We start from the raw sequence: 13,925 nt of genomic DNA on the forward strand, positions 1-13,925 counted from the left end.
ATATGACATAAGGGGATGTACCTGTTTCCAGAAATAAGATTTAAATTTTCTAATTATACAATCTATCAATACTGTATTACACCAACTTGCATCACTACACTGCAGTGCATCAAATGTTTTGTACCCATAGCCAAGGTTACACTGAAGTAGACAGCCTACTACTCATTTTACTTTCATTCTTTCAGTTTTATTTTTCAATAAAATCCAGAGAATAACAAGAGGGCTCAAGGCTGCCAAGGTCTTTCTGGGAAAATCAGCCATTATTTCTGTTTGGCAGGAAGTCAAAGAGATCAAAATCAATTCAGCAGCAGAGAATGCCCTTTATAATCGCATTGATCGGTTCCTGTTATTCCCACTGAATTGACTTCTCTCGCTCTTTTCGTCTGTGTGACTCACACACCTTCCCACACACGGACCGTCAAGACGGTTACGTAGTAAACGTAGTTATCTTCATTAAGCCAGACTGGCTTCAGCCTCCTGTTCTGCTCACTTGTCTGGCTGCTTAAGCAGATCTACAGGTTAAGCAGCAGAAAACAAAACTGGAGGAAAAGTGAGCGAAGGGATCAGAGGAGAGATGAGAGTCAGGAGGCATTTCTGTCTGTTAGCAGATAAAAAAAAAACAGGGATACAGGCCAAGGACACAGAAAAAGAAACAGCTAGAGGTTACATTTCACACAAAAACAGCATGACTGATGATTTATATTCCAGTTTTACCAAAGTCAGTGAAAAGTCTCACATCTTCAAGGGAAAGAAGTTTAAAAAAAAAAAAACAAAAACAAAACACAAGTAAAAGAACAATAATTTCATGCTGTCAGAGTGAATTTGATATGCTAAACATCACAGAAGAAAGACATTTCTTTCTAATGTTACACATTCTTACACATTTTAAACATTTACTAAAAGACTGAAAATGATTTCTCCCCTATCAGTGTTTCAGTTATTTAGAGAACATTTATTTAACATAGATAAAATGCATTTATAAACATTGTATTAGCACAAATGCAATTTGTCATCTGAAAACCGTACATGGAGAAATTTAAAAGAACATGTTACATACATATATATGCACATGTTGTATAAAAATGTAAAAATAATTTAAAGTACATGTGAATGAGTTGAGCATTAATAAAAAGAAAGACATTAAAATCACTGTATGCAAATATATGTAAAGCTCCATTACATTGTGAAGTCCTAATTAAACATGCAAACAGGGACAGACAATACAAATGTATAAAATGAGAGTGTATAACATGTGATTTACATGGCTCTATTGAATTGATCTATGAAATCAATCTGTCTGTTTATATTCATCCTTTTGGTATTAAGATAGCTTGTTAAATAGCATGTACTTTCATTTGTGCTCCTTTTTTCTCTGTTCAGGTCCAGTTCCGCATGATCTGGCGTATGGAGTCTTAATAGTAAATGTAAAAGTGTGTCAGAGTTCATCCGGTGATGACACTTCATTCTGGTACTGAATGTTAGTTCAGGTGGACCAGCCGGCACATGGTAAAGAACACCTACAACCACACAGCCACAGGATCACGGCATCCAGTCAGGCGGCGCTGATCATGCTGATCCATGGTGTGACAGACTGCTGGAGGAGGGGTCACCTTCTCAACGTCTATTTCTGTCCTCTTCCTGCAGTCCATACGTCTCTTTGTTTGCTTCAATAGAAGGCCTGCCAGTAGTTATGATGACCAGATGTCACTATGAGCAGAGATAGAATAAAGGGACCCTAGACAGTGGTTATTTTATCCAGTGCATCAGTCAACTCCACCTCAGCATGGACCTCATTAAACCTTGTTGTTGCCAAGATCTGAGCTCAGCTCTCAGAGCCCGCCTGGCCCCTGGCATACACCTCCTTCCTGCCACTTTTTAAGACGCTAAATCTAATCTGAGTGAGACATGTGGTGGTGTGTGTGGAGTCTGCTCCTTACTTCGGAATTTTTATTGTCTATATCAGACAGGAGCAGTAAACAGACAGGAAATATGGGAGAGAGAGCAGGTTGAGTGAAGTGTAGGTATAACCAATTAGGAGTTGGTCTACTGCTTCACAGTATTTGCCCTCATGGGGTTTGTGCCCTAAGCACCCTGCTATCGGGTCACTCCTGATGTAAGACAGGTCTTGACTTGACCTCTGGTTTCCCTTGACTGTGTTGTAATCCTGTTCTGGGTTGGCTGTACTTACAGAAACTATTGGCCGCTTGACTAAAAGGACTACTCAAACCAGAAAAAAACTTTTAGCATGCTGTTACAAAACACATCAATACTTATTTCACGAAACATCTATTTAACATTCCTGCTGCGCAATTTTAGCTCTTTCTTTCCATCTGCAGTGATAATTGTGTACCTGAAATTAGTGAGTGATTCACTACAGTGAGTCACTGCCATTTCTCAAATCTTGGAGTTTTAATTAACAGTCAGACTCTAATGGGTTCCGTGCTTGGTGTTTACTGCAGTCACTGTAGGGAATGATGAATTCAGACAGTATTTCTTTGTATCGGAGTTTTCTTGCGTGCTCCAGGTGTTGTGGTGCTTTAGCTGTGTTTACTTGCTTGCTGCTGAAACCACATCACTCACTGGGGTTTCTGGTCACCACTAAAGATTTGTGCTTTATGTCACTTAACAATAACTGTGGATTTAGAGATTCTGTCAGGGGTTATGCACCAACACCTCAGACCAAAACAAACAAGCATTTCGACCATGCCTCCCTTTAGATGCCATTTACAAACAGAAAGGATGTGTACACGAGAGTCAGCAACAGGTAATCCAGAAACAACCATTTTCCACACTCAATTCAATTGCAAAAGAGAGCTTTGGTCATGTTGAATCCCATCGTCTTCATTTCATCTGTCTCAGCTTTGCTCCACTCTGCTCTGCTCCAAGTGTTTCTGTTTCACCATGCCACACAGCAAAGGAGACACGTGATGAAACACAGAGCAGACAGAAGTGAAGAAGAGCAGCGAAACAGCAGTAGAGACTCTCATAATCAGCTGAAATGAAACAGCTGCATATAATGTAGGCAAATAACATGAATAAAATAGTTTGTCTTTAATCTTTTTGTGGGGGAAGAGGTTGGGGCAGGGGGGCCGCGATACTGTTTAAATACATGTTGCACTCAGCTGTTTACATGAAAAGTGACGGTTGTATGTTCAGAATGATACAAGATAACTGAGACCAAAAAAAAAGAGTTTGAAAGATTGTTTAAATCCTGCTTCTCACTGCCACTCTTGGCCAGTGGCTGCATGAAGTGGGCGCCATACTGGGTTCTTGGTTTTGGTAAGCTGTGAAAATGTCCTGACCAATGTTTCCTCTAATTTTTCATGAGTCTGAGCAAACACACAAACTCCCTGAGCGTTCCTTGGACCACTGTGAGCAACATCAGACATGTGCACTGTGGTCACACCAGCATCACATCCATTCAAGTTACATGGTTCATTAAAAGAATCAAATTACAGCATTTACATTTCTGTTAAAACACTTTGTCAACAGGAGCCAGTTGAAGGCTGCAGTGATTTTAGTGACACTACAATGTATAAGAGTGAAGTTATTGAATATTTGTCTCTCTTTACTGTTGCAGCGGTTTTGCAAATTGCAGACGGACCCTGTTCACTCCATAGACACCAATGTTATTCCTGTAGCTTGAAAGACAGCTACTTTTGATAAAACTGGGCTTGTAGCACATTGTCTGCCTTGCAACAATGGGAAAGAGGCACCGTTTATGTTTTGACAACCTATATCTAATGAGTTATTGATGCTGGAAGTGTGAATCTGTGAATATCTTTCCAACTTTACTGAACTTGGGGCCACTACCACCTAAGGAGTGATATATTTAATTTTGAAAAAAGCATTTAGCCATACTTAAAGCTTTAAGTGCTTTATTAACACGGAACTAAAAATTTTGTATTGTTTTATTATCACAGGTTCTGTCTGAAAAGAGGTGGCATCATTTTAAACAGTGAAATCAAACTAATAAAATGTAATGACCAACCAGTGAGCAATACTGGATTCTGCAAAAACATAAACAGCTTTTTTAAAAATCTAAATCTTATCTAAACACAGTTAATGTATTAACTTATTTATGTGTGTATGCATGTATTTATTGATTTATTTAGTACTGTTAACATATCACAGTTCTGAGTGAGTTTTTCTTAAGACAGGCAAAGGCCATTTATTGATTACATATAGGCTCTTAAATGTTTATTAAAAACTAAAAAGCATTTAAAAAAAAAACAACTTAGGCATTTATTGAGTCACTAAAATACTGTAGAGTACAGACCACATCAGCATGATTATAAGCATCCTCTGGTAAATTAACAACCAGATACTGATGTCTCTCACCATATGGACTTCAGGAGATGACTGGGGGATGATAAACTGTGACCTACTGGTTGGGTTCTCTCTGTTCTCATGTTTCTTACATGTTTGTCCCCTGACAGCCGGGTCCTAATGTTTTTTGAGCAACACACCATACTATGACGTTTTTACAATGATGGTTCTACTATGAAACCAGTTTGACATGTTCAGGTGTTCTTTGTGTGAAAACTCAGAGATTTCAGGTATCAGAAGGTGGTTTTCAACTTTCTTTGTTAACTTTCTGCCTCAACTTTAAACTAAATTTCCTTCACTAACCCAGCCCTCTGGACTTCCAGTAAGCTGTGTTCCTATTGGCTGTCCAGGTGGCTGCTTGGTGTTATCAGGAACACCTGAGCAGCTCAGTGTCTTCCTGCTTTATTTAGCTGCAGACAAACATTTCCTCTGCTTCTCTTCACCAGTGAACTGGGTTTGGCTCCATTGCTGTAGTTTGTTCTTTAGGTGTTGGCTTGCAGCTTCCAGCAGTAAAATCGTCTTTAATGTGTTTCTTGGTGTGTTTTAGGGCTTTGTACTGGATAGTTGTCTTGGTAAATGTGGTTCTTTAGCCACAGTTAGCACATGGTGCTAATGTGTGCAGTGATTAGTGGATTTGCTGCAGCTGAGTTGTGTCTTTATCTTGGCTGTAGTGAGTCTTCAGAGGTTTTTGGTCAGACACATTCTGTATTCTTGTTTGTGAACCAATGCTGGTTGTCCAGAAGGTAAGAGTTCCTGTCCTGATTCTCTGTTCTCAGAGGTTCTCTGGTAGGCTGCAGGAGACTTTAGTGTTTGGGTTGTGCTAGTTTGGTTTTTGTATGGTTTCATTTGGACGACTATCTTGAGGCCCCTCCATGTGGTTTAGTGAGGTTTTCTGGAACAGTTCTACAAAGCAACCTGCAGCAGAAGAGACTTTGAGAGTTTTTAGGAAGTTCTGGAGAGCAGACTTTAGAGCAGCAGAAACATTTGTCAGCAGTTTGAGCAGGAGAAGGTGAGCTTCAGAGTAGAAATGAGACGGAAACCTTCTTGACCCGTGTGGTGAGGTCCTGTACCAAGAGTTTGAGCAGGTTGTGAAGAGTCTGTAGTTCTTTGGTCTGAAAGCACAAGAAGAGTCGACTCATTAAAGGAGAAAACAGGAGATATTGTTGGTTCTTCTGTCGCTCTGCAGTTTCCTTAGACTGAATATCAAGTTTATATTTTAAATGATTTACCATGTGAGCCCAAGAAGACTTCAATAAACTCCCTCCATCCCCTGGACACAACATATTTTATTACCATGTTAAATCTTTTTTTTTGTTTGTTTTTGAGTTTTAATCATAGTTTTAGCATAGTTTTTTCTCTTTGCTTGTTTAGTTTTGTAATCTGTGTGAAAGGTGCTAAACAAATAAAGTTGAATTGATAAACTGAATAATTGACTAACTCATGATTGTGACAACAGAAGTATTTTCATTGTCATTTAAGGGTTTATTTCATTTTTAAGGTTTGGGTTAAAATCTTGACAGAAAAAAAAAGATTAAAGAAATAAACTACAGTAAAAAAGCAATTAAATCAAAGGAAAAAACATTTAATATAATAAAACTTTTAAAAAGAAAATTAAACATTAAATACAATTAAATTATATTAGACAAAATATTTAATTAGATAAACAGAAGATACAAAGCATGTAATTATGAAATTAAACAAAAATATTAAACATTAAAGATGAAATATTTTAGATACTTAAACATTTAAAAAATACAATTAAACAAGAATATTACACATTTAGAAAAATATAAAACATTTAATTAGATTATTAAACCTTTAAAAGTCAAAACATTTAATTAAAAAATTAAATGTTTAATTAGAAAATTAAATCTTAAAGACACTAAAACTTTAAATAGGAATTAAACAGAAAATACAATGAAGCATTAAAAAAGAAAATGAAACATTAAAAGGTGGTAAAACATTTAAAAAGAAAAACCTTAACGAGTTAAAAAATTTAACATTGGGAAAGAAAAGGAAATTTTTCAAACAAGCCGATAAAACATTTGAAAAAACAACAATTAAACATTAAAAAGACAAAACATTTCGAAATCAGATCAGACATTAGAACAGAATAAAAGGTGAGAAAAGAGCAAAACTAAACATTTAAGAAGAATCAAACTAAAGATAAAACCTTTGAAAAGACACCAGTTAGACTTTAGAAGATCAAATTAAACAGAGGAGACAATAAAACGATCAAAAAGAGCAAAAACAGATGAAGGTCTTAAAGTGTTTTCTAGTCTGAAATGAAAACATCAAGTTGTTTCTTCAAACATTTCCTCTTTCTATGTTCTTGGTTTGATTGTGGACAGATTTACTAAGAACTCATTTCAGAAAACTGCTTTCCAGATAAAGTCTACTAGTAGTTGAAGGCATTGATCAAACTAATGTTACCTTCTGATCTCCACAAACTTTACTGTTCAGTGAAGAGAATCAAAGTTTGTTCAGGATTTCTAAAAAACCCACAGGTGAAGGTCTGAGAAGAACTCAGATGGATGGTCTAAATGTGAAATCAAGACTCATGGTCACAAGTTTTAAGGCTTCTGTTAACCAGAAAGTTCAAACTAACAGAGAAGTACTGAGAAACTTTTAAAATTTCAGTCCTCAGACTGTCTAAAGGTTCAAACTAACAGAGAAGTACTGAGAAACTTTTAAGATTTCAGTCCTCAGACTGTCTGAAGGTTCAAACTAACAGAGAAGTACTCAGGAACTTAGAAGATATCAGTCCTTGGACTGTCTGAAAGTTCAATCTAACAGAGAACTACTGTGGGACTTAGAAAATATCAGCCCTCAGACTGTGTGAAAGCTCAGGTCCTGAGGACTCGGGAGGTGTGGAGGCTTTGGAAAGTCTTGGAACTGAGGGTTCCACCCTCCAGCACAAAGGCTGAAGTCCAGCCTCCTGAGAAAAACGGTCGAGTCGAGACTCGAGTTAAAAAAAAACTCGAAAACGACAAAAAGTAGATGATAAATGCGCAAAAAAAAGAAGAATTAGTATCTGAGCGAGTAGCTCAGGGGATAAGAAGACAGACTACCAAGCTGGAAGGTCGCAGGTTCAAGACCCACCACTGGCACTTTTCTTTCTTTGTCTTTGTCAGGATTTTGATAAAATTTAAGAAGTGTCTGGTCTTGAACCAGCGACCTGCAGCTCCATAGGCAAATCCTTAACTCACTGAGCTACAGATCAGATGAAAAGAAGTAATTTCGTCGTCCCTTTGGCATCGTAGTTCCTGAAGTGACCACATGGGTGGAGCCAAGGCGGAGTCTGGGTGGAGTCAGGGCGGAGAGTAGGCGGGGAGGTGGGTGGCGGCCTCCCCCCTCTACTCCCCCACCTCCCCCCACCACCCACCACACCTTCCCCCGCCCGACGAGTTCTTCGAGTCTCGACGAGTTCCTTCGAGTCTCGACAGGTTTTCCCGAGTTTCTGGAGTTTCCACCAGGTCGGAGGCAGAACAAGTTGTCATGAAGAGGTGTTGAAGTCGGCCAGGATGGACTGACTTTTTACAGTGACTAGAAGGAAGACCACTAGAAGAGCAGGTCTTTAACCACCATCCATAAAATCCATGGAGTCGCTCCAGAGAAATGAAGGGAGGTCAACTTTTATCAACCTCCATCCAGATGTTCAACTTGATATCTTTACTTTGAGATTTTTAGCACCACAAACCTTTAGTATCACACTTTATTATCATTTATTAGGACTTTAATGGAATCCACCAGCAGATTTAGTTTTTGTTGACAAACTTTATTCTTGTCGTCGTGGGACTGCAGTATTTAAAACTGTTCCTTCTATTTGACCTCATGTTTATTAGTTTTAGTGGAGAAAGTTTTAATTGTCAATTAGTCTCTTAAAAACTAAATAATAAATTGGATTAGTCAAGAGGTTTAAATTTCTTACTTTGTCATATTTTAAATATGACAAAAAAATATAAAAATAAAGCATCTTGAGACAATTTGACCTGTAATTGGCGTTATATAAATAAAATTGAATTAAAATTGTATGTATCTTGTAATGTTGGAGTAATTCAGCCATATATGTTGGAAAACACATTTTCTTTGTCCATTAATCTGTTGTTTTCTCCAGTAATTCATTTCTTGTTTTGGTTTATAAAATGTCAAGCCCAAATATATTCAGTTTACTGTCATAAAAACCAAAAAGATTTACATTCATGATGCAGGAATCAGGCAGTTTTTCACTTTTTATCTTAGTTTAGTCAGAAAGATAGTTGATAATGTGTGAATTGTTGCAGCTTGTGAGCCGTAGAAGGTTTTAATCTTTGGGGCCGAGTGTCAAAAAACATTTAGAAACCAACATCAACAAAACACTCAACAAAGATTTGAACATCATTAAAGGGAAATCCAACTTTTGCATGACAATGTCTAATTAAAGGACATTTATTTCCAACGTAAATGTGTGATATTCATCCTCTGGAGCTTTCTCTTCACATCGTCTTCCACCTGGACTGGTTTGGTCGGGAGCATGTGCAACAAACATTTGGAAAAACTGCACTTTAACATCAATGAATGACACTGAAGTTTAATCTCTACATAAATGAGACTGAGTCTGGATGTGCTGCTCTGTCATTAACTCCTAAGTTTAGGGAAAGTTCAAACAAAAGAGGACAGTTCAGATAAGACTTGAGAATGAGCTTATTTTGAACAAACATCTCAGACTTTCTGAGCTTCAGCACCTATAGCAAGATATTTTAACAACAAGTAACTCAAGAGATCCAGAAGTTGGAGAGAGTTAGCTTTAGCTGAGCCAAAGAACATGTGGGATGCTAACCTAGCAAACATTTCAGACTTTTCTCTGTGAATTCTGAGAAATAATTTACTATTTAATGACAGAGCTACACATCTTAACTCAGTCTCATTAAAACAGACTCTAATTCAGTGTCATCCATCCATATTAAAGTGCAGTTACCCAAAATGTTTGTTGCATGAGCTCCAACAAAACCTGTCCAGGTAGAAGGCCACTTTGACAAACAGGAAGTGGAAGATTCCAAGCAGATTTATAGAAGGGGGAACCGGACTGTACTAAGTGTGGTCGAGTATAGAGGGGTGTTTTGTGGGTTTTTAAGGCTGATAATGATTATTAGTGAGACATTTGGAGTAGATATTCATTTGCAGTAAATGAAAGTATTTAAAATCTTGGAGTTAAACTTAGAAGAACACAAACTCTAACAGAAAACTTTGTTGATACGTTTTTGTTTTGTTTACAGATGTTAAAGGAGTTTTATTCGTGACGTATAACCAATCAAATCACTCCAGAAGACAGAGCGACCACAGGTAGATAAAGGTTCAGAGCCAAAGTAGCACCATTTTTAAATGTATTTATTACCGTAAATCAGTAAAAAATAAAATACTGATAATCAGTAAATCAGTCAGCCCACAATTACTACAATTCTACAATGTATGTCTCTTTCCTTTGACTTGTTATTTGTACAATATACGATGTATATGATGGCGTTTTTTTCATACCAAAGGCTATACTATGATGTTTTCTAAGAGACATACTATGCTACTCTGTTCTGGCCCTGTGTCGCTGCACTCCTCCTCTGTTGTTTTCTGGATTGTACTCAGCTGCATGCCTTCGTCCACCCGGCCTCCGTTGACTCGTCCCGCCTGCCGTCTCTGGAGCTGAAGCTGGATTGGAACAGACCAAAGTACAGTCCAATCACGATGCCAGCTGCCTCTCAAAAGGCTCCTTCATCTGGCAGGTGGCAGCACTTCTTCTGAGGGGAAGCTGAGCTGGCCCTGGCAGAACTTTGGAGATGTGTTCCAGTGGTTGGTGGATGTGTGGGGAGATAGAGAGGACCTTTGAATTGTTCAGAAAGGAAAACAGGGAACCCATTGGTAGTTTTAGTTTAGGGTGCTACTGCAGTGTGTTTTTGGGCTTGAAGAGGTGAACAGGAAGAGTTTTTTTTCGTATTGATTATCTTTTACTTTGTTCCTGGTTGGAATGCCCATCAATGTCAACATGAAGTTCACTTTTAGTTCTGTTTATTTATTTTTATTTTACTAACACCCATTTGTTTTTAACCCCCTCACATGTTGTGTTGTTGTAAACTTACTCTTTCAAATAAATTCTCGTCTAACCCTCTGGAAACCAGCGTTTGGACTGTTTTTGTGTTGCTCCTCACCTACTGACAGCTGTGGACTAAAGGCTATACTGTGACGTTTTTAGAGTGACATGCTATACTATGATGTTTGTTGGGCGACACGCTATACTATAGGCTTTTTTAATTGACATATTACTGTGACCTTTTTTTTGTTTTAGTTTTTTTGTTTTTTTCTTAGCAACATATAAGAATTTGAACAGTTTTAAAAGTTACTATACTTTTACTTGTGCAATGAAATTATTATTCTATGGCATTTTTTAGATGACATATTATACTCTGATGTTTTCTTGAATAACATACTATTTTGACAATATACTGCACTATGACATTTTTTGAACCACATATCATACATGACAATTTTAGGCAACATCCTATCATTTTGCGCTTTTTGAACCACATAATAATCTATGTTTTTTTTTTCTTGACAACATGCTATACTATGAACCACAGGCCATACTATGTTATTCTTGAGTAAAGCATACTATACTTTGACATTTTCTGAACTACATCCTATACTATGGCGTTATACACAGAGTGCTTTGGTTACATGTTGATTTATAATCTAGATTTTTTTCTGTTTTGTTTTTTGACGGGATTACCACAGACCTGACTGTGAACACCGTTGACACCCACCTCAGGGAGATGCTGTCTAAGATCTCAAGGCTGCTTGGTCGTGGTCTTTCTGGCACGTACTCTTCCAAGATGAGCCGGGAAGTTTAACACTGATGGAATGACACCAGGTCTAAGCCGACAAACTTCCAATTCCTCCTCAACCCATAGTCTCTGGGAAACCTACATGTAGTAAGAAAAGTAGACAGAGAAGTAATTAAGTCTGTACACAACATATTAAAAAGAAATCATGCTAATAAATTAAGTACAAAGAACCGAATTCGCCAATATACAGGAGACCAGAGCTATTTGACAATGTGACTACTACTAGTAGTAGTGGTATTGCACTCACTACTGCTGCTGATACTGGCACTGCTACTACAACTTGTAATACTATTACAAATGCTGATACTACTTCTACGACTCTAACAGCTGTTTATACTACTACTGCTGCTTGTACTTTTAGTATTACTACTACTGCTTGTACAACTATACTACAGCTACTATTAATCATCTGGTATTTGGTTGTCAAGCTGCTAGCTCGCCTTAGCGTTTTGCTAGTGGCTAACTAGTTAGCTCTCATAGACTGGAAGCTCTCAACAAGATTTCATCATGAAAAAAGAGCCAAAAACTATTCTTACCTATGAAAAGTCATTCCAAGTTTCCTTGTCTCAATCGTACGACGCAGTGTGTAATTGTATGCAGTACAGTGAGACGGCATACTTGTTGTTTCCGTTTTCACGCCGTGTACATCAACGAAATGCACTGAAACTTTCCCCCCACTAGCTTAGCCTCGCTGTAGCACGCAGCTCAAAGGGGCGTGTCCTATCTACTCATTCATATCTGTTGAAACTTGTTCCTTTGTGTGAGTCAAGGATCACACAATGTTGCAAAACGTCACACTTTATTAACTGAACACTCAGCTAAAAGATAGCTTGCAGAGATGGCATCCTGGCCACATGACAACAACAACCCGCGCACAGCATAGTGTGTATATGTGATTGGCTGAACTGCAACAGACGTCAGAGACATAAGTACGGTGGCTCATTGCGAACAAACTTAACAGTCATTTAGTCAAATGATCTACAATATCTATGAGAACAACGGTAGCTGCACATAAGGACACCTGACGTTGATTAGCTGCGTAAATACCATTATATATAGTCTCTGGTAAATACGTATGTGAATCGCATCATTGGCTGCAGCAGCCAGTCACCGGTCACTCACTGACTCACATTGAAAAATAGCACAGAATGAATTGTTACGTGTTTATTTTATTTACAATTTAGGTTGGATTTTTTTTTTTTTTTGTGGGCAGCGCAGATTTTCTGTGCGCTTAGACCGTGTCAGCAGTGCGCAATTGCGCACACGCGCAGCTGAGGGGGAACAGTGGTTATGAGGTACAAACATTCTACTTCATAATGAGGGAAAAAGTACAAACAGGTCTTAGAAACTTTTAAAATTTAATAAAAACTGTTAACTGAAATCTCAACTTTACAAAAGTATTTAGACTTGCTTTTTTGCTTTACAAGTCTTTAGTGGTTTAGATTTCATTTTAAATCATCAAAATTGCTAATTTCCCCTCAATCTACACTCATAAACTATAACAAACTAAAAATATGCATTTTTAGAAACTTTTCAAATTGATTAAAACTCAAAAACCAGAACCTTCCACAAGTGTTTGTGTTGTGGCTCCAAACTGTGTCCAGGTTCATGTCCTGATTAGAGTTCACCTGCAGCACACTGAGCTGACTGGGCTGAATTATCTGTGTTCACTCTGAGCCCCAAGTTTAAAGCTTAGAAATGAAACGTCTGTTAGGTTAAACTGCAAATAACTTAGAGATTTGAAATCAGCTTTTTGTGTGAGTGATCACAGGAAAAACACTGTCTGGAAAAATCGAAGCCTAAAACTCCTAACAGCTGTCAGATAGATGGAGTGGAGTAAAAGTTTACAGAAAGAGCAAATGTATGTATTTAGTTTGTGTGGTCAGATGCTTACAGTGTTCCTTTTAATTCATTTCAGCCACGCAGAAGAGTAAAATGTTGTGTAACAGTGTGTACTGTCACTGCTCACAGCACCGTTGATATGATAAAAATACTACATTTAAATCCCTCCAGACTGTCTGTTGGCCCTTTATAGTGGTTCATACACAGATTTCTGGGCGTCTAATTTATTCTAAGTGCCATTCAAAGAGGGCAAACAGTAAAAATCTTACTATGAAGCTACAGCCAGGACAATATCTGCATTATTTTACCTTCAGTGCATTTATTAGACTAAAGTTTCACTAAAACTGTTTCAGACAATTAAGAACAACCCCTGAGTTGCCAGATTGTGAAAATTTCCTCATCATGACACTATTCTTGCTTATTTTTAGGCTGTTGGATGCTTCAGTGAGCCCTCTAATGGGCTGATGGACCACTTGTGGTTTGGAAAAATGATGCAGGACAAAATGGATAAAAATACATTTGTTAAGTGAAGCCATCCTTTATCTATACACCACTTAATCCTCTGTAGGATCATGGAGGGCTGGAGTCTATCCCAGCTGACTTAGAGTGAACGCAGGGGACACCTGGACAGGTCATCAGTCTATCACAGGGCTACACATAGAGACAAACAATCACACTCACATAAACACCTACAGACAATTTAGAATCACAAATTAACCTCAGCATGTTTTTGGATTATGGGAGGAAGCTGGAGAACCCTGCGAAAACCACCGCATGCACAGGGAGAACATGCAAACTCCATGCAGAAAGATCCCAGGCCCAGGCCGGGATGCAAACCAGGGATCTTCTAGCTGTGAGGCAACAGTGTTAACCACTTGGTCACCG

General features: G+C 38.0%; 1 long non-coding RNA gene across 1 annotated transcript; it reads right to left on the reverse strand.

Moving 5' to 3' along the window:
- Nucleotides 1-4,139: 4,139 nt before the first annotated feature.
- Nucleotides 4,140-12,138, reverse strand: LOC129350899 (uncharacterized). The gene is made up of 3 exons (XR_008604477.1): nt 11,735-12,138; nt 11,118-11,276; nt 4,140-5,441 (listed from the first exon to the last, which is right to left on the reverse strand). It is a non-coding gene; the product is annotated as an uncharacterized LOC129350899 (long non-coding RNA).
- Between the last annotated feature and the right edge of the window lie 1,787 nt (nt 12,139-13,925).

The sequence above is a fragment of the Amphiprion ocellaris genome, chromosome 17 (genome assembly GCF_022539595.1).
Source record: "Amphiprion ocellaris isolate individual 3 ecotype Okinawa chromosome 17, ASM2253959v1, whole genome shotgun sequence".
In the NCBI taxonomy this organism is placed as follows: Eukaryota; Metazoa; Chordata; class Actinopteri; family Pomacentridae; genus Amphiprion; species Amphiprion ocellaris.